Below are 21,143 nucleotides of genomic sequence, written 5' to 3'. Positions count from 1 at the left end.
AACGAAATTGGTCTCCTTCACTGAACCAAAAACATATCAAAACTAGAAAAGCACATGGAGAGCGCAGACCTCCGCAAAGGCAGATCAGTGCCCCCCCCCCCCCCCACCAAAATTTAATCATTTGTTCCTTGTGCCAGTATCAACATTTCCTGAAAATTTCATGAAACATCCATAACTTTTTGCTAACAGACAAACAAGCAAACCCCGGTGAAAACATAACCTCCACCATTCCTTGGTGGAGGTAAATATATCGAACTGGAGACCCCTGAATCGAAAGGAAATGTTTCTGTACCATTACATTCCTACAAAACACTGAAGCAGCAAAGCAAAAAGATAATTTTGTGTCGCTGCCAAAACTTTGGGCGTCGCCTCAGTGATTTAAAGTTCCTTCTGTTTACATAACTGCAGTAAATCCAAATGACAGTCAGGAGGATCATCTACTGTTAATTAAACACTGGTTTATCTGACAATTTACAGAAAATAAACCCTACAGACAGAACAACCCAAGGAGATGACGACAGAATCACCGCCATGTTGAATTAGCATCAGGTCGTCAATAGCAACACCCTGGCCAATCAGGGAAGGACACAGTGACTGACAGGACCGATCAGACGGCGTTAATGTTCGTCTCCATTAAAACCCCAGAGTTCCAGACTGACCCGGGTCTGCAGAAGGGCGCTCCATTCACCTGCGCACCTGAGCATGCGCTCATGTCCATTCATTTGGTTTCATGTCGTGTTCACAGTAGCTTCATGTGGAATATCACAGCTGAAGCATGGGTGTGTGTGTGTGTGTGTGTGTGTGTGTGTGTGTGTGTGTGTGGGGGGGGTGGTCGCCCTTGATCTGACTCTGTTTCACATTAAAGTTTTTACTCCACAGAAACTGAAAGTGGTAAATTGTTTTCATTCCGCGCACATGTTGAAATCTCTTAATATCAACCACATGTGGATCCAGACAAAGAGAAGGACCGAGCAGAACCGAGCCCAGTCCAGGAGCCCAGGGAGGAGACGGGGGTCATAGGAAATCCACTTAGTGATCCACACAACAGGACCACAGATCAGGTGGTCAAACACACGGACTGAGCCTTCAAAGCCACTGATCGGATCCAAGCAGCAGGAGGTGGAAGGTTCCAGAAAAAGGCTTTTACTGGACCAACATCGACCCGGTTCTGCAGGGTCTGGGCTCAGTTCAGAAAAAACACTGTGCTTTTACTTCATTCTCCTCATTGTCTTTCTGTTGATAATGGGAATGTTCTACCAGTAGATCAGAGAAATGTTCTGGCCATGAAGACCAGTTCAAAACCATACATGAGGATTCAAATAGGACGCATTCTTTTGTGTCAATTGATTATTGGAACAAAACGGAATGTTCAGTCCAGGATCAGAAATATATATGATCTACATCAGGTCTGTCCAACTCATTTTAGTTCAGGTTCCACATTCAGACCAATATGATGAGGGCCGGACCAGTCAAATAATAACAGTGGAAAAAAATAACGTACATTATATTGTAAAAATGTTTACATCTACAAACTATCCTTTAAAAAATGTGAACAACAAGAACAACCTGAAATTTTGTGCAATTGTACCAATATTCAGCCTCAATTTATCATTTATACATGTTCATTATATTGTACAGATACAATGGATCTACAAATACACACAACATTTAATAACAGACAGAATATTGGAACAAATACACTGATTTATATGAAGACACTTGAAGTTGTTCATATTTATTCATGTTATTCACATTTTATTGTTAAAGGATAGTTTGTAAATATAAACATCTCCATGTAATTGTAATTTTTTACACTAAAACAAAGACAACATTCGTATTTGTCATTATTTATAGTTTATTCTGTTCTTGTCTGACTGGTTCTGCTCCACTTTAGATCATATTAGTCTGAATGTGGAACCTGAACTAACATGATTTTAACTCCATTGATTGTTCATATCTTCAGTGAAATATTTGCATTTAACGAATTCATCCCCAGAGCCGGACTGGACCCTTTGGTGGCCTGTTTTGGACTATAGGTCGTATGTTTGACACCACTGATCTACAGACATTTTCCCACCAGAAACAGAAAAAATATGAGCAGAGCCACAAAAAATGTTTCACTACGAGGTGACAAATCTGCAACGGTGTATTTATGATTATTCATGCACAGGTTTCTGTTTCACTAATACGATCAAACAAACATAATATAATATGTTTGGTGCATTTATCAAAGTACAGAACATCTACTACTGCACATTCTGACTGAGGAAAGGTTCACACAAGTGTTTCTGTTCTGTGTATTTGCTCCACATTCGTACAGATGGACACTGTATGAATGGCCTTAGGATGAGAACAATCAGAGCAAATGTTCCATGTTATTTTTGTCCATTTGTTCCTTGTTCTAAAAAACCCTCAGAGAACCAGCCCCTGATTCAGTCAAAATGCACAAATCAGAGAGAACGGCTGTGTTTCTGTCCTCACATGTGCATTTAAAAGCTAAATGTCTTGTCTCTTCACCTTCGGGAGCTGCCTCTGTTACAATCTGTATTTGAATGCATCAGGCTTTGATGCCTTCATGATCCGGTTCTACTCCGCGTCCAAATAGATAATTTTTTGGAAAATATTCTGATGTTTTTCCAACAGTGATTGACTGCTTAAACTAAGGTTGTACTGATCTAATACTAGGATCAGATACTGGCCTTGATATCAAAATTTTAGCTGGATTGAGGAGCTGTAAAAGCAACCGATCTGTAAGACCGATCCTTCTCCTTTAAGTTTTCGTGACACGGCTCTGTCATGCATGCAGAGTTGAGTGGAGTTGGTCAAACACAGACAGGAACATGGGTTGAACTGAGGCTCTGATGTGGGGGTTCGACTGGAGTTGGAGGTTGGATGTTTAATGACTGGACAGTTTCTACTCAAACTGAGTGTTTCTTCTAAGACCTGCTGCAGCTCCAGAACACACACAGGGAACTGGACCTCCATATCTGGAAAAGAGTAAAGCTTTTTGTCTTTTGTCAACACAATCTAAAGGTATTTCCTGTTCTGACAGACTTCAAAATAAAAACACTTTCTGAAATTACTTAAATTAAAGCATGTTCTCTTAATAATTATCAGCTTTGTTATGACTTTCTTTTACTATTAACAACCAACTGAAATATCTGAAAATAAATAAATAATGCATCCTTTTAATATAAACTTAAACCAACATGAATTGCCTGGTTTTCTCTAAACTCAAATAAATTAGTCACATCAGAGCTATTTCAGCCGAACCATACCAGGTAAGGCTTGGAGCTTCTGAAATCAACAATGATAACGGATTGTTATCTGGTATTGACCGATACACAAGGCCCCAGCATCGGTATCAGAACTGAAAAAGTCGGATAGGTGCATCACTAGATTAAACCCTTGGATGCTTTTGCTGCTGATCTTAAATACAAGTCATGCATCAACTGTAACTCCTCTGAATTCCAGTGTCAGATAATGCATTAAGATGACAGCCTCTGATAAAATAAAATTACAGCTGCTGCTCTGGAATGACGACCTTTACGTGCCAACATTAACATAATTACCAACAGCGATCCATCAAGTGGGAGCTGAAGCTCAGCCATGAAGCCGACGGAGGCTTCAATGGATTGTGGACGAGGTGTTGAGGCCAAGTTATGTTATGAAAATAAAAGCAGCTCTGTTCTGGTGTTGGATGGGGTTTCTGGTTTGTTTGGTTTCAGAGCTGGAGGAGCAGGAGGGAGGGAGGGAGGTGGGGCTCCTCCAAACAGGAGTCTCCGAACCGGCCGGTCGGCCAGCTGGCGCCGAGCCCAGTGCCGAGCCCAGCGCCTGCCAGGCTGCACGCCGCCATTGTCCTTTAGTTGTTTCAGGGTGATCTGAGAATTTAAATAGACACGGCAACAGATTTTCACTGCTTTTCCAAGTGAGAACAAAGAGCAACGAGTGCAGAAAACCAGACCATCATGTACTGAGATAAAAGATGCACGAGACTCTGTAAACCTGGACGAGAACACGGAGCAGAGTCTGTTCTAATACAAATTTAATGAACATCAACCAATACTAATGGAAGACTGTTATTAGATATGAGACGAACAGGGGCAGCATGGACCTCCATTAGAACAGGACGAGATTTCTTTATGCTGCTTTTGAAATAAGTGTCAGAAAAGGTCTTATTTGCCAGGTCTTTTGCACCTTTTTTCAGGAAGAACTTAACTTTCAATACCTGGGAATTACTTACAATTATTATATGTAATAAATGCTTATAACTAGCTATTAACGTGGGTTAAAGTAAAAAAAAAATAAAAAATTTGAATTTTTATTATGGTTATTATGAAAAACAACTGTAAATGTGCATTAGAAAAAATTTTAAGATTATAAAAATAACCTTTCCTGTCTTTTCCATGTGTTGATCCATTGTAGTTGTTCTAGATCATTGTGTGTCCATGTTCTTCTTGTTCTTTTTGGTTCTTTGGTGTCATTTGGATCCTGTTGATAGTCTGTGTTCACTTTGGGTCTAGTTGTAGACAGAGCCGATCATTTCACTGACAAAAACATCCATCATCTGATTCAAATACACACACTGCATCTGTGTATGAACTGGAGAGATCTGACTATAGATTTACATATATATACAAATATGCACAGACATTTAGAGAATATTTACAGATACAAAGCAATTATCAGTCAACTATACAAACCACAAAAATACAGATAAAATAGTAGGAAAAAAAGAGAAAAAAACCCAGCAAAACCTGAGAATCACACTAGTAGAACTCTTCAAAACAGTACTATTACTATTATATACAATTATTTACAGACCAGATCACCACTAAAACACTGATAAAAGTAATACAATTTTCCATGTCTCTCTCACCGACTGCACTCTGCTGCTCTCTGCTCTGTCCATTTCCACCCCTCCCCCTCAGCCAATGCAGACCTCTACCCTAATGTGTTCTAGACCAACAGAAAGAACTCAACCTCAGATAAAAGACGGCGTCTGAGTTATGTCAATAGCACAAATAGTTCAGCAGTTACAGCCGTCTTAATGACAGTGGATGAAAAATGTGTCACTGTAGACGCATGTAATCTTAAAAGGGTCAAAATCTGTCCTTAGGAATCTGGTCCCATGTAGACTGAACTGATGGGGGTCTGGACCATGGTCTGAGGTGGTCTGGGTCTCATGTGTCCTCATTCTGGACAGATTGAGGGATGTCATCTGTGTGTCCAGTGGACTAAAGTCTGTCTATGAGGCGGACACTGATCCCTGATTTGAAAGAGAAAATCCGCAGATCATCCAGAAACTCCAACACCTGAAGTTTTGACCGTCACCACAGCAGACATCGACAGACTAAAACAGACGTCGTGGTGATAGCTGAGGTGCACTGACCTGTCGTGGCTGATGTGAAACGACAGAGTCTAGTGTGTTTTGTGATTTACATGATCTTGTTTTTCTGTGTATGAGGCGGTGAAGTCACATCCAGTCAGAGTTGATCTCCTGTGGACGTGGGTTTAACATAGGTTTTAGTTTTCTTAATGTGGTTTCCTTGTCTTCCACTGTTCCTGGATCTGTGTCAACATGTTCAGTGATTTTAATGCCGTTTTGTCGTAATGTTTTTTGGTTGTTTGTTATAGTGTTTTGTCTTAAAAGTCTATAAATTAACTACGATGGCCATAAGTCCTATAAACATGACATCAGTGACAGATTTTAAAATGGAACTGTGGTTAAATATACTGTTCTTGTCAAATAAAATGTAAATAATTCTGGAGGTAAATCTGTCTCATCAGATTTTGAATTATAAAAGCTATTGAATTTCAAGCACAGAATTTTTTTTGCACTGAAATTAAGTATCCAAATTTTTTTTTGTTTTTGCACTGAAATTAAGTATCTGAATTTTTTGTCTCTGAATTCAACTATGTTTATAAATTTAGAATTAAAAAAAATTCAGATACAACAAAACTTCAGATGCAAAAACTTCAGATGCAAAAAAATCAGATGCAAAAAATTCAAAAGCAAAAAATTTGGATGCAAAACATTCAAAAGCAAAAAATTCAGATAACAAAAATTCAGATCACACATCCACGCTGACCGTCTTCCTGCATCGGCGTCACATGTCCAACCTAACGTAACTTGATTGGCCGGATGTCGGTTTGACTTGAGATAGAATCAGTTGCTTATCCTTGGTGTCCCAGCTGTGTGATCTGAATTTTTTGCGTCTGAATTTTTTGCATCTGAATTTTTTTTATTCTAAATTCATGAACATAGTGGAATTCAGAGACAAAAAATTCAGATATTTAATTTCAGTGCAAAAAAAAAAAATCAGCGCTAGAAATTCAAAGTTTTTACAATTCAAAATCTAATGAGACAGATGTACTTCCATAAATAATTGAAGTAACTTATCGACATCTGATCCATGAAGCTGGAGCTGAACAGGTCTGAACGTCAGAATATTCTAACAGAAGGAGACTGTGTTTGTTCTTGGCTGCTCCAGTGTACCCCCCCCCTCCCCCCACTCCCCCATCGGAGGGCGCTGTGCCGTGGCCCGGCTCCAGAAGGGACCATCTGTCCCCGAACCGGGCCCGGCCACACCGGCCTCTGCTGCTGCAGGGAGGGAACAGACAGGGTTGATGTGGCCCAGCAGGCTCCAGAATAAACCACCACCTATTTCTATCAGCACCACCCCCTCCCATCCAACTCGCCCCCCTCCCACCACCGGCGCCTCCCAGTAGCCTCCGTTAAAGCAGCGACAGCCTGTCAGCGGAGTCGCCTCAAAGGAAAGACGAAAAGAAACCCAGGAGAAGAAGCAACAGCGAGGAGCGACTGTGTTCAGAAACAGGAAGCAGTTGGACGTGTGAACGCTGCTGGTTAACGCTCAGTCTGCAAAGGTCACCGCGAGGTCACAGCGACAACAAGGACGCCCACAAACCGAAACACTGACGCTGCATCAGAACAGAGATAAACCAGGAGCATCATCACAGAAACACTTTCGAACCCACTGATCTAGAACATTCATCAATACCGTCTAAACCAGGGACGTCAAACAGGTTCCACAGTCAATATGATCTCCAACAGGCCACATCAGTAAAAGAACGGCGAAAACAGTACAAGTACAATATGAAAATGTTCACATCTACAAACTAACCTTTAAAAAATGTGAATTACATGAACAGTCTGAAATGTCTTCAGAAAAATGGGTACAATTTTAACAATATTCAGCCTCAGTTTATCATTTCCACATGTTCATTCTATCGTACAGATACAGTGGATCGACAAATACACACATTTAATAACAGACTGAATATTAGTGCAATTACACTGATTTATAAGAAGACAGTTCAGGTTGTTCATATTTGTTCATGTTATTCACATTTTACTGTTAAAGGATAGATTGTACATGTAAACATTTTCATGTAATTTGACTTTTTTACACTAAAGCAGTGTTTTTCAACCTTGGGGTCGGGACCCCACATGGGGCCACCGGAAATTTCTAGTAATTGATAAAAAAAAAAAACTTACTCATAAAAAATCTGTGTTGAGTTGACGGAGCCAATCCCAATCCATTTCAGACAAACTGTGGTTGTGAAACTGCAGCACTGTGGTTCTGTTTATCTGTCAAATGTTCATTGTGGTCAGTTTCAGATGCTGCAGCTCTTTCATAATTCATAATTTGAGTTCTTGTTTGTTCAGTATTAATTGTCAGCCTTGTAAATCCAAGCTGGACTGACTGTACATATCCTGACCAAGGAAAATCCAATTCTCCCTTTGTGCAGTAATCTACACCTGGATTTACTGCCTCCGTCCACAATAATATATGGGGCTGGGTATCATGGCCAATTTCCATAATCGATTCGATTTCAATTCATAAGGTTCTGAATCAATTAATCATGATTCAATTCAGTTTGATCCAATATCAATTCGATTCAGTATTAATTGATTGATTCATATTAATTTAGTGATACCAAAGTATAATTTTGAGTTGTAACCTGATTATTTGACTACCGCAGTTATGCAACACATCAATACTGGTATCAATATTGATATTAGAAAGGAAATTGATATGACATTTCAGCAATAAGTAGCTGAATCTGCTCTGAAATAATGAACGGGACAGAAACATTGCCATGTTTGTACAGTGGCTCAGAATGGACTTTGTCATCTTTATTGTGTTTTATGGCTGGTGGCCTCGACTCACTGGGGGGGGGGGGGGGGGGGGGGGGGGGCTCTGTGATTGGAGCGGGGGTGGGGTTGCACTCTATGAATGTTGGTCAGGGGAGGTAGCGTAGTGGTCAGACATTGTCACTTTACTATTCCTCTAACTCCATACTCATCGCCATAGGTGACAGTATGGATCCAAGTTATTATTCCAAGAACAACCGGCTTCCATGACTCGCCTTGGAGAACCTCCGGGCAGCCAGTTCCTTCACACCGCGGGTTCGAGTTTGAGGCCGGGAGGACCTCCCTACCCTTCCTCCGCGCCACAGCTGTCGGGAGCGAGACCAAGTGGTTCGCAAGACGAAGTCGGTCACGCTTCTGCATAATCCCAGTCCTGCTCTGAAAAATCGATCTCATCCACTATTAATCGATTACGCAAAATTAAAACAAAATAGATCTAAGATCGATTAAATCGATTTTTTTTACCCAGCTCTAATATACATTATATAGACTAAATGTCCTCTAAAATTAACCTGGATTTGAAACATAGTATAGCAAACTAATACATGATCAAAAACAAATTTTAGAAAAAAAACCCAAAAAGTCTCAGTTTTGAATGTCTGGGGTCAACAGAAATTTGTGATGTTAAAATGGGGTCAGGAGCCTAAAAAGATTGGAACCACTGCACTAAAACAAAGAGCAGAATTTGTATTTCTCATTATTTATGGGTTATTCTGTTATTATTGTACTGACCTGATCCACATTGGTCTGTTATGTGGAATCTGAAGACCCTTAAGTGTTAATATCTCCAGTGTAATTCTTTCATTGTAAACATAAATTCTTGGATTGGACTGAAACTCTAAAGTATCCCAGAATAAACGGATGTCACTGTTCGACATATGATCCTGTGGCTCAGACCCAGTCAAGTGGGTTCTTTTGAACACGTCTGGGTTTTATTCCCTTCAGCAGGACTTTTCTTCCCAGGGTTTGTTTTTCACACTTGGCCTGGTGTTACTGACAGAAATCTGGCAAAGCAGAGCTGGTTTTTGCTCCTGAGCAGCAGCTGGAAGCTCCTGAGCAGAGATAGGATGGAGGATGATAGCAGTAGGGAGGACAGGAGGAAGAACAGAAACACTGATGAATCACTGCTTTATTCACCTCCAAACAACTCTGAGAACGCTGCCAAAGACACTCAGTGTTCCTGAAACAGAACATGGGCTGAACCAGACCAGCCACAGTCTGAAAAGAAAGACTTTTAAGACTTCTACTGGAGGGAAACACTGGGTTAATGTAGGTCTGGACCACACCGAGAAGAAGAAAAACCCCCCCCCCCAAAAAAACAGTAGGTAATATGATGATGAGCACTAAACCATATGGACGTTTGGTCCTGAGTGAAAGTTAAAGGAACTAGACGGTGAAGTATGGGTTGATATTATTTATAAAAGATACAACAAGATGAAACTGTTCTAATGATAAAAAACACACAAAACTACATAAAAGATGAAACAAAACTTTCAAAAGACACACAATAAAGGAAAGGGCAACAAGGTGAAAAAGACAAAAATCAACATAAAAACAGCAGAAATAAGACAAAAAATGGGCAAAAAGACAAAAAATTATGTAAAAGACATAAAATGACAAAAGTTGCACTGAAAACAAAGTGCCGTAACAAAGCAAAAACATACAAAATAAAGCAAAGGGCAACAAGGTGAAAATGAAAAAATACACAAAAGTTGTGTTTGAAACTGACGTAAAAGACCCAACAAGAGAAAATCCTATAAGAAATCTGACATAACAACAATTTAACAGGATGTAAAAATGCTCAAAATGACGTAAGACAACATAATAGTTGCAACAACTGAAAGATGCAACAACTCAGAAGTGACATTAAAGTTACAACTAGAGCTGAAACGATTAATCAATTAGGTGCTTGAAGTGAATGCAAAAATTCACAATTCGATTAATCGACTTGAATTGATTAAAGGGAAATATTCTATCGCAGTTTTCCTGAATTGAAGCTTCTTTGTGCGTCACAATAAGCATCCGTGTGAAACACAACAGTGGAACCAATGTTTAACAGCAGAGAAATGAAGGAAACAAAACTTTGATTCAGGAGAATTGTGGTTGAATGATTTTTTTTGGATCACTTTGAGTCAATTAATCGTTTCAGCTCTATTTACAACAATTCACAAAACATGACGCAGACAAAAATGACAGAAGAACTCCTGCAATTTGAAAACAGTCGAAAGGATCCTACATTATGCAAAACGTCACAAAAGACGTAACGAGTCGAATATATCTACTGTCTGATTCTGCTATGAACTGCTTATTTTTGAAAATCTACATTAGGTTCTACTGTAGACTTTCACAACAGTTCATTAAAATAAAAAGTCTTGATTCAACATGTTGAAAACGGCGTAAACCCCAGTTTTTTACAGAGTTAAACTCGTCTTCATCGTCACAACATTTGACTGATCAACAGGTAGAAGATGTAGATGTTCCACATCTGAATATCCTGAAGTAAACTGCATTAAAGGGTTTTCCCCTCAGCTCCAGGTTCATGTACGTTATTATGAAGCATCATTTCTCTATCCGAACATCTCCCAGACCTTCGCCATCGCCGGCGGCCATGTTTCCTACCTGATTAACAGAGTCCAGTTTCCATCAGAGCCATAAATCCAAAGAGCAGAGGACACAAAGCCCCGAGCGCCGCTGAGGTAATGAGGCCTCTGTGGAGATTCTATCCAACTGCATTAAATCCATCAGCCACTTGTTGAGTACGAGACCCTCCCCCCAAAAAAACACCATGAGGAGGAGAAGGAGATCCACTTCACAGCAGAAAAACCTCAGAAGAACCAACATGAACCTCCAGCCTCCAGGTTTATGGAGAAACTGAAGGAAGACGGTATAGAAAGAGCAGTAAAGCTGAGTGTAGCGCTGGGGGAGTCACTGGAGAAATGCATACAGCTGTCCCTTAATGCCACAACCCCCCCACAAAGCCCCCAACAGCTGAATGAGAGCAGCATTAGCATATGTAAGGGAAAGTAGGTGGCTGAGCAGGGTGGGGGGAGGACGGCCGCTGGGAGCTGGTGGCTGTGGAGGGGGGTGGGGGCTGGGGTGGGGGGTGACATTCACAGCTTCTCAGGCTGGCAGGAAGGACAAGGGAACAGAGGGGGAGGAGCTAGTTTTTCAGGAAGAGATGCTCGGGTTGGGATGTGACCTTCTGAGATCCTTCTGACGGACTGGACTTTGGGAGGTGGATTTGAGAGGGGGGGGGGGGGGGTTTGCACACCCAGTACTGTTCCCCATTTTGACCCACTGACAGGACAGTCTATGGACCCAATTTCGGTCCACGACTACAAATGCACTAGAACCAGGACAGGGTTTGGAGGAACCCACATCCTCAGTCTATGGACCCAGTCCAACCCTGGACAACAGACCTCTAACACGGTGGATCTAAAAGTGAAACTAAACTGTGAATGTAATTATAGAAGTGAAATGTGATGAAACACATTAAAACTGAAAAACACATTTTACACACAAAGACATGAAACAGCTTCAGGTTTCACATTTAAATCAACTCTGAGTTGGTTTATATGACACTTAAAAACTGAACTGCATTAGTCCTGTGGTTCCCAACCTTTTTTGGCTCGTGACCCCATTTTAATATCACAATTTTCTGGTGATCCCAGACATTCAAAACGTAGACTTTTTTTTGCTAAAATTAATTTGTTTTGATCATGTAATAGTTTGCTATACTATGTTGCAAAAAAAAAAAATGTTAATTTTAGAGTACATTTAGTCTATATAATGTATATTATTATGGACAGAGGCAGTAAAGCCAGGTGTAGATTACTGCGCAAAGGGAGACTTGGATTTTCCTTGGTCAGCATATGTACAGTCAGTCCAGCTTGGATTTACAAGGCTGACAATTAATACTGAACAAACAAGAACTGAAACTATGAATTATGAAAGAGCTGCAGCATCTGAAACCGACCACAATGAACATTTGACACAAAAACAGAACCACAGTGCTGCAGTTTCAGCTTCAGAGTTTGTCATGTCTTTTATGGATTGAGATTGTCTCTCAACTCACCATATATTTTTTCTTAGAAAGTTTTTGTTTATTTTTATCAATTACTAGAAATTTCAGGTCACCCCATTTGAATTCCTCGTGACCCCACATGGGGTCCTGACCCCAAGGTTGAAAAACACTGCATTAGTTCAACTAAAACTGGACAGTAAAAGTTATTTCTCCCACTGGGACAAACTCACCCAGATGATGGGACTGAAGTGGATCTAGTCCTGCATGTAAACAGACCAGTCGGACCCAAACCAGACCAGAGGTTCTGACCCAAATCCTACCCTTTAATCCAACATCCTGCCTTTGATCTGCACTAACAGTAGAACAGACACACAGTCCACATGTCCAGTTTACACTGTTGTCCACAGTGGTTCCAGCTGAACCACTGCTGTGTCTGTGACAGTGAAAATACTAAAACCAGTGTCATTAAAATGAGCAAATAAATAAGTTCATACTTTTTAAATCACTGAAACTGGTAATAATTAAATTAAAAACTTGAATTAAATATATTCAGTCCAACTTGGTGCTCATTCTGTACTTTCTTCAAATTATATCTATTGTTTGATGAGGTTCTAATTGATGGTGTTTCTACAGAGAAGCTTCTCCATGTGTTTTTCTCCATGTGTGTACACATAAAATGTAAATATAGGCTCCGTCATGGGCTGGTGCAGTTCTGATGATATATTTGCGCTGGTGTACGTTGGAACCTAGCGACGCTGTGCAGGAGTTAATTGGAAGAACGTGGACGGCGCGTCATTCTGCCACTTCCTGGTGGGAGGCGGGAGTCTGTTAATGGCAGGAAACCACAGACTTTAATCAGTCTAAATGAATGGCAGCAGGCGCAGGTCTTTGTTTGATCCGGCCTCTGCAGGTCCTGGCTCTGGTTTGAGGTGAGGGCTTTTATTTGAGGGTAGGAGGGGGGTCCCCAGGAGGTAACACTTAAAGCCTCATTGTCACTGCATCGAAGCAAACAGACAAACTATTCATCAGCCTCCACATGTGGAGCAGAAACAACAGCAGTGGCTGGCACTCCGAGGGCTGGGGCTGATGGGTAATTTACATACCAAGGGTAGTCATTACACAAACGGATACATATGCACGGCGACCTACATCCAGCACCAGCACAAACCCATCCTGAAGGGCCCATACAAGGACCGAAGGACGGCTGGGTCTGAAACACCTTCACACACTTCAAACACTTGGATCGTGTTCTGACCCGGTTCTGGAGAACATCACATCAGTCCTGATCTGTATGTCTGTGTAAACGTTCTTTGCCCAGACCACAGCTGATGGAGGATTTTGTGATTTCTATCATCTCTGTGCAGTGATGAAGGTCATCTAAACGTTTCTTTAATGTCAAACTCAGTTTAGTTCAGTTCACATTCAGACTTATTTGACCAGTAAAATAATAACATAACCTATAAATGCTCTTCCACCTGTGTAAATATTATATATATATATATATATATATATATATATATATATATATATATATATATATATATATATATGTAGAGAGAGAGAGAGAGAGAGAGAGAGAGAGAGAGAGTTTTTGGTACTGATAATTTTTTTATTTAATTATACTTGTACAGAGCAACAGTAACACAATAATAATTTCCCCTGAGATTAAAAAAGTATTCTGATTATGAAAATGACTACAAATTTTTCTTGTTTTAGTACAAAAAGTAAAAGTGACATTCCTGTCTCCGTTTATAATTTACACATGTACATTATAACTAACAAATACAGTGGATCTACAAATACACACAACATTTAGGAACAGGCAGAATACTGGTACAATTACACTGATTTTCTTAGGATGTTTCATGAAGTTCTTCTTAGTTCCATCTCTGAGGTTCCTCCTGCAGATGCTTTACCAGACCTTCACTCTGTGGTAAAGTTCACTGTTTGTGTTTTTCCAGATTCTTTAACAGATAAAAAATTATCATGTAATGAAATCATTGTTATGTCATACTCCACCTTTGAGTATCTGTCTACGTCCTTTTCCTGGTGTTTTCTGACTTTGTGGTTCTGTTTAGACCTGCAGTAAGGTCCATCCAGGCACTCATGTCCTCATTGTCCATCAATCTGGACAGGAACGTGTCCTGAGACGGACAGAAGGACTGAAGACTCACTACTGTTGGATTTAACGGGTTTAAAGACGTCTGAAAATGTCCAAAAATGTTGTCATTCAACTGTTTGTCCCTGAGGAAACAGATTCCTCACCGTTCATAGAATCACACCAACATGTTTCAAACAAGGTTCAGTCACTACATCATAGGACATGAAGGAAACCAATACAACTAATGGAGGGATTGTTATTTCAGGTGTACTGATTGGTTCACAGCGCCGTCACTGTCAGGCTGCATGATGGGTAAATTTATGCTCCTTAGTTTTGGGCTGTAGATGAGGTTCAGATCAGCTGTGACATGTCTGGAAGTGCTTCTACTGTCAGGTCAGAGCTGATGAAGGTGGACACCAGTGTTTGATATCGGATGTCAATGCAGGTCTGGACCTTCTGGACCAGGTCTGGACCTTCTGTGCCTCTAATGTTGGAAGTCATTAATCTAATTACAGACCTAAGCAGGTTCCAACTGTGCTTTGGTCTGATTGTTTCCATCGGGGAGGCACCTGTATCTCCTTATGGGGCTTTGTTTTGGTGGGTGGGTGGGTGGGGGTGACAACCGCCAGGCATGCGATGCATTCACTGTCCGATATTTTTAGTCCTGCTGATACGAGCCTGCTGGTGAACGATCCTCCTGCCGAGAGGAGGAGAAGAAGAGCAGCTGGTCAGCAACGGCAGACACAGCATCTCTGAATGTCACCCCCCACCGCTGACCCCCCCAGTCCGGTCTGGATCTGGATCTGGACTGGGAGCTGGCGTTGCTGCCATCGCCTCACAGACAAACACAACCAAAGACAGCGAGAGGAAACACTGGCTTCGCATCCTGCTATGCTGTTGCTAGGCAACTTTTTTCTGGTGATGACAGCCTTGAGTGACAGCAGACCCCTCCTCCAAACAAAACCGGAAAGTTGAGGGAGGGGGGTGGAGATGAAACGACAGGGGTTATGGAAACACCAAACCAGCAGAATCTCAGACACAGAAGGAGCTCAGGACTAAAACATGATGGAGTTCAACAGCAGACGAACTGAACACACTGTAATATTCATCTATGGACAACTAATGTTAGCATGCTAGCTACTGTTAGCTTGGTAGCTAATCATGGGTGAGTGTATTCAATTAAAAATGATTATTTAGTAGCAACAAAAAGAAATGTGGCAAATGTATATTCACAGTCTTTGAATCATAGAAACTGCTGTAAATCCATTAGAAATATGAGTAACAGGAAGTGGTACTCTAGAACGTACAAAGAATGAATCTACTTTTCCATATGGATGAAACAGTGAGATTTATCTACTGAGGTAAAAGCAGCTAACGTCAGCTAAGAGGCTAAAAGCAGTTTGTATATTCAGTCAAACTGAAGGAGAATGAAATCTGAGCTTAAAAGAACCTTTGTAGAAAACATCCACAGATGGAGCTCCAGTGACGCTAATGTTTAAATATCACAGAAGGGTTTATTTAAGCTTATGTTTAAAGGCTGATTTTTGGTCATTAGTGAAAGCTAATGGTTATTTTGGGTTTTAAATTATTTGTAAATAATCGGTGTGGTTTTCTCATAACCCTCTTCAGCTCTGACTCCGCCTACAGGTTGATTTGCCGTCGGATGCAGCTCTGGTTTCTGTCGTTTGTTGATGCTGTTTCTTTCCCGTTACGGTGGAGGAATGCTGCTTCGTTCTTTGTCATCCGGAGCCATTGGCAGCTCTGTCCTCGCCGCCGTTAACAACATGGTTTTCAGTGTCAACTTCTCTTCACTTCCTGAACGCCTCCTCCCTCTGCACAGACTCAGAACAGTGTCCTGATCTGGCATCCGGCAGCTCTGCCCTGCCAAACATCCACTAAGAAGGCCAGTGGTTATTATTCACCGGCTAATTTTAGCCCCTGCAATCGTCAAATAAACCCTCATTATCTGGCCTATGGATGGAGGACGTCATCTGCACTGAGCCGGAAACGGCGGTGACTGCCAACGTTCGCCAAGCTCAGTTTGGAGGTTGGTGAGGCCGGGACTCGGGTGTTTGAACAAATCCTAATCATATGTTTATAATGAAAGAGTGAGGGCACAGCAGCTTCAGGAGGTTGTTCTGGACTCGGAATTAAACTACAGCGATGAGTCGATCCAGACACAGAGAGATTGATTCAAGCAGAACCAAGACGCTACCGATTAGTCGACCCGTTCCTCCGAAAAAGGCTGAAAGTGCATCCGAGTTTAACTTTAGAACCGGCTCAACTTAGTCTAGAAGTAAAAATAACAACAAACAAGAGGAAAGTCAATTTTTCAGAGGCCATCTGGAGCATATGTTCAGTGCAGCGACTTCCTCCTGTAATTAATGACATTCTCCAAAGGGACCGGTCTGATTAAGTGAAAACTGGTCTTATTCTCCACAGGCTGACTTTCCACAGCTTCGGAGAAGTGGCTCTGATAGAATTCCTGAGTCCGGGTTCGTCATGCAGCTGGCATCTCTTTCATGGAGTCACTTTCAAAGCCTCTCCGACGAGTGGCATCAAAAACATCTGTTCCCCTCGGCCGCCCACATGAAGCCGAGGCCTGCAGATGTCGACGGCGAGACGACATGCAAACATTCACCGAAAACGCAGACGATGGATACGAGACGAAACGCCGTGAGGAAACGAACTGAAGGAACACAGGACGAGATGGAAATGGATAGAGGGAGGACGGAAATGAAACACAAACACAGGACAGGAACACTGTAAAGGTAATTATTATCCTTACTGTAAAGGCCTCTGTTTACGCTGTTACTGTTGAATGAAACATTCAATGACAAACCTATAGATTTGTGAAATGTTCTGAAGATTTTAAAACTACACAGAACTGTCTTTAACATCTATTTTATCTCGATGAATACAACAAAATTTAAACTAAGTCTGTGTTTTTGTCTTTTATATCAGTTTTTATGACATCTTTTACAAATAAAACAAATAATGGGTTGAATTTGTGACGTGGCTTTAATGAAACCAAAAGATGCTTCACACTGTAGAGAAAACATAACATATGCATTACAAAAACAACTGCAAACAAACAGGAAGTGGAAAAAAGAGTTGACTGAAGCAGAGCTAAGGGTTCATGTCATTTCATCTTCTATGAATAATGTAAAACCACTAATAAAGTCTGGATTCTGGGGATGCACAGATATATCACGTGGACATACTAGGATGGGCTGATATTTACTGATATTGAGCTGCATTGGTGTCATCATATAAAAGGTCTCTTCATCAGTGTGTGTTATATTCAAGTGTATGTTTTAATCTGTGTTCATTCGTAGAGAATGTGATGAAGGACTGAAAGCCTTAAAAAAAGCATCTATTTTTGATACTTACTTTTCTAATTAACATGATTTTAACCATGACAATGGTTGTGAATATCGACACCGTGTACAGTCAAGTCCAGGAAAAAGTCCTTAAGCACGTTATGACAAAGGACATCCACCACTACCCTGTTCACATACATGATCCACTGTGTCCAGTTTAAGTCAAAGTTAGCCTTTCTATTTCAGGATTATCTTTAATTTTTGTCTTCTGTCAGTGATTGCCCTGGAACCACTGAACTACAACTGTGACTAACTGTTTTTTTTTTTTAATATGTCTAAAGAGTATCAGATTCACATTCAGACAACTTTATTAATCCCACCAGTGGGGATATCCATCACTTCCTGGTATTTCTCCCATCAGGTCACTCACTAAAAAAAATATTTCTCTATTTATAATGCAGATGTCTTTGTTAAGGGGATAAATAACAACAAACTAAATAAAGAAACAGAAACTCACTTCAGTATCAGTACATTTACATGACACTTACAATAATAAATCATTGTGTTAGTTCGACTTAAGTAGATCTACCCCTGCATGGAAAAAGACTAGTCCAGACTGGAACTGGACCAGGTGTTCTGACCCAAATCCTGACCCAAAATCAAACAGCATACGTCTGACCTGCACTAACAGTAGAACAGACACAAAGTCCCATATGTCCAGATTTACACTGATGTAAACCTATTTATCATTATCGTGGTCATATTAGTATCAGTACCTCAGTCTCAGAAGGAAACTGACATTTACAGAGTATTAGTAATAGTAGTAGTGGTAGTAATAGAAGTAATAGTAGGAGTAATGATAGTAGTAGTAGTAATAGTAGTAGTAGTAATAGTAGCAGTCGTAGTAATAGTAATAGTAGTAGTAGTAATAGAAGTAATAGTAGGAGTAATGACAGTAGTAGTAATAGTAGCAATAGTAGTAGTTGTCGTAGTATTAATGTGGACTCTTTCACGGTGGTTCCGGTCCAAAGTGGTCTTGCTGGTCCCTGGTCCTTTTAAACCCTGGTGCTGTTTACTGCTGCTGCGTTCAGGGTAAATGGGACGTCTCAGTCTTAAACTTTCTCAGTGCTCTTGCTCAGATCGGTGTAAACCAGCGGGCATCGGGGGGTGAAGTGTGTTAAAGTGGCGTTCCACTCTGCAGCGCTGGGGTGGGGGTGGGGGTGGCGGGGCAGTGGGAACCCATCCGAGTTATTTCCATTCCCTCAGCCCGTTTATGGAAACATTATGGGAGTAAGGTTCAGTTCTCACGGAGGAGGAAAGGACTCAGGAGCAGAGTGGGAGTGAGAGGGAGGAGGAAGGGGAAGGAGGAAGGGGGGGGGGGGGGGGGGGGCATGGAGGCAGAAATGCTGCTTTTAGCTGTTTTCTCTGGAAAAGACCTGCTCTGTGTGTGTCCTTCATTGTGCGTCTCCCCTCTGGCAAAGGCCACAAAAGCCTCCATTTATCAGTGGCGGCCATGATGGCGGACGGCCCTGAAAGGCGGCGGCCGTCACATGTGCCAGGCTGACATGGCTTTTCCCTTGTTAACACTTTAGTCGTGCTTCCGCCAGTCACAGATTCCTCCTGCTGACGAACAGCCTCGAAGAAGTGGTGCATCTGTTCTATATATTTGCATTTGTTTGGCTCCCATCACAAAGCAGCACTTGACTGGATGGAAGGAGAACATTGTCAGTGAGGCGTGAGAAACCCACCCCATCAATGAGCCCTTTGGTTCCTTCAACCGGGGAAACGGCTCATCACAAGGAGCGGCTTGCGCTAAACACAATCTGTCAAGCTGGAGGCAGACGGTCGTTTATTCGCCGTCCTCACTCATCAGCTTCTATTTACCCAGGGTTCTTAGCAGCAGAAAAGGAGACCCAGTGCAATTTTAGGACATCGCAATGTGTGCTATTCAGCGATCTGCAGCTCTAATTGCAGACTGAGAGGAATTTTCGACATCTCCTGCATTGAGGCCTGACAGCTGCAGCTGGCATGGCATGTAGTGGGCGTGGCCAGAGGGGGCGTGGCAGCTAAAAGGGTGTCGAAGCCTTGCCTCCTGCTGAGAGCCACCCACACACGTGGACCATGCACAAACTCACACACAAACACACACAGTCAACCAGAAACAAGAAGACGTCAACAAAGTCTAGAATACAGAGTCCAGACTAGGGCTGTGTATCGGCAAGAACTTAGCGATACGATACAAATCACAATACTAGGATCACGATACGATATATCACGATACTATTAAAAAAGCAATTTTTTCGCTTGTTTCTTTTTCTTATGATTATTTCCTTGAAGAATTGAATTACACCAGAAATATGTACAAATACTAAACACATTTTTATTTGATCCCAACAGGATCTAATGTTATATCACAAAATGTTCCTGTGTTCAAACTGAAATTCTGTTTTACAGACATTACAGTTTAAGATCCTGTTCAAATGTTCATATTCTATTAGTTCAGAACTAACATCAGAACAGTATTTTTGTGCAATCCCAACAAAGGAACTAACATTATTTAATAAAGAGTGTTAATAATAATAAATAAAAAGAAAAACTAAAAAAACAAAAATGAACCTCCACAATATCTGCATTTGAATACATACCTAAAAACATCAATACAGTGCTTTTTAATGTCGATACAGTATTGTGAAATGAAATATCACGATATATTGCAGAACCAATATTTTCTTACACCCCTAGTCCACACCCTCATGCAGACCTGGATCCAGACTTCATCAGGTCTGGGATCAGGCCCTGTACCTGATAGTTTAACACAAAGGCTGCACAGACAGTCAGATCCCTGTGAGAACCATTTCCATGTTCATGTGTGACTCAGTAAAATCACTGGATCCAAACTCTGACCAGACAAACCGAGGTTATGTGGTGGCGGTCGTTCACTCTGACAAAGTACAAATAAACCCGTTTAGAATCGTCACCCAGCTCCGTCCACAAAGGGTTTGGAAGGCGTCCAAACACAAGACAAATCTCTTTTTGGCATAAATACAAACAACAAACACTGCATTTCAGAGTTTCCTCCCACAATGCATTGCACACACATCTGTTGAAGTAAAAGGAGAGTTGAATTAACAGACAAAGCCATGGTTGATGTTCCGGGTAAGTGTCAGTCAGGGGGGGTTTGTTCAGCCTCGTTCCCTGGTGGGGAATTATCTTATACTACGACTCTTTTATTGACCAGATCTGAGGGCGATGGTGGTGAACGGATAGAGACATGACGGGAACGATCGGGTGGAGGTGACGTGGATGATGACGGGAATAGAAGACAAATGTCACTGTGCGCTGGATGAACGGAGGTGAAAAGGTTCTGCTGTAAAACTTCTTTGACCTGGTGAAGAGCTGAGGTCAGATCATGAGGTCAGTTAAGGTTGGACCGATCCGATATTAGGATCGGATATCAGCACAGATATCAACATTTTAGCTGGATTGGATATCTGTAAAAACAACCGACCTATAAGACCG

The 21,143-nt window shown here is 41.3% G+C and overlaps 1 protein-coding gene across 1 annotated transcript in view; it reads right to left on the bottom strand.

Annotated features, from left to right (window-relative positions):
* Positions 1-12,494, bottom strand: part of LOC115433831 (signal-induced proliferation-associated 1-like protein 2) — a 120,587-nt gene extending 108,093 nt beyond the window's left edge. Inside the window, exon 1 of the mRNA XM_030155373.1 lies at positions 12,431-12,494. The gene's annotated coding sequence lies outside the window, so the exon portion shown is untranslated. The remainder of the gene's footprint in view (positions 1-12,430) is intronic.
* Between the last annotated feature and the right edge of the window lie 8,649 nt (positions 12,495-21,143).

Source organism: Sphaeramia orbicularis, chromosome 15 (genome assembly GCF_902148855.1).
Source record: "Sphaeramia orbicularis chromosome 15, fSphaOr1.1, whole genome shotgun sequence".
Taxonomy (NCBI): Eukaryota; Metazoa; Chordata; class Actinopteri; order Kurtiformes; family Apogonidae; genus Sphaeramia; species Sphaeramia orbicularis.
Note: the sequence above shows the minus strand (reverse complement) of the source record. Positions and strands in the feature narration are given on the sequence as shown.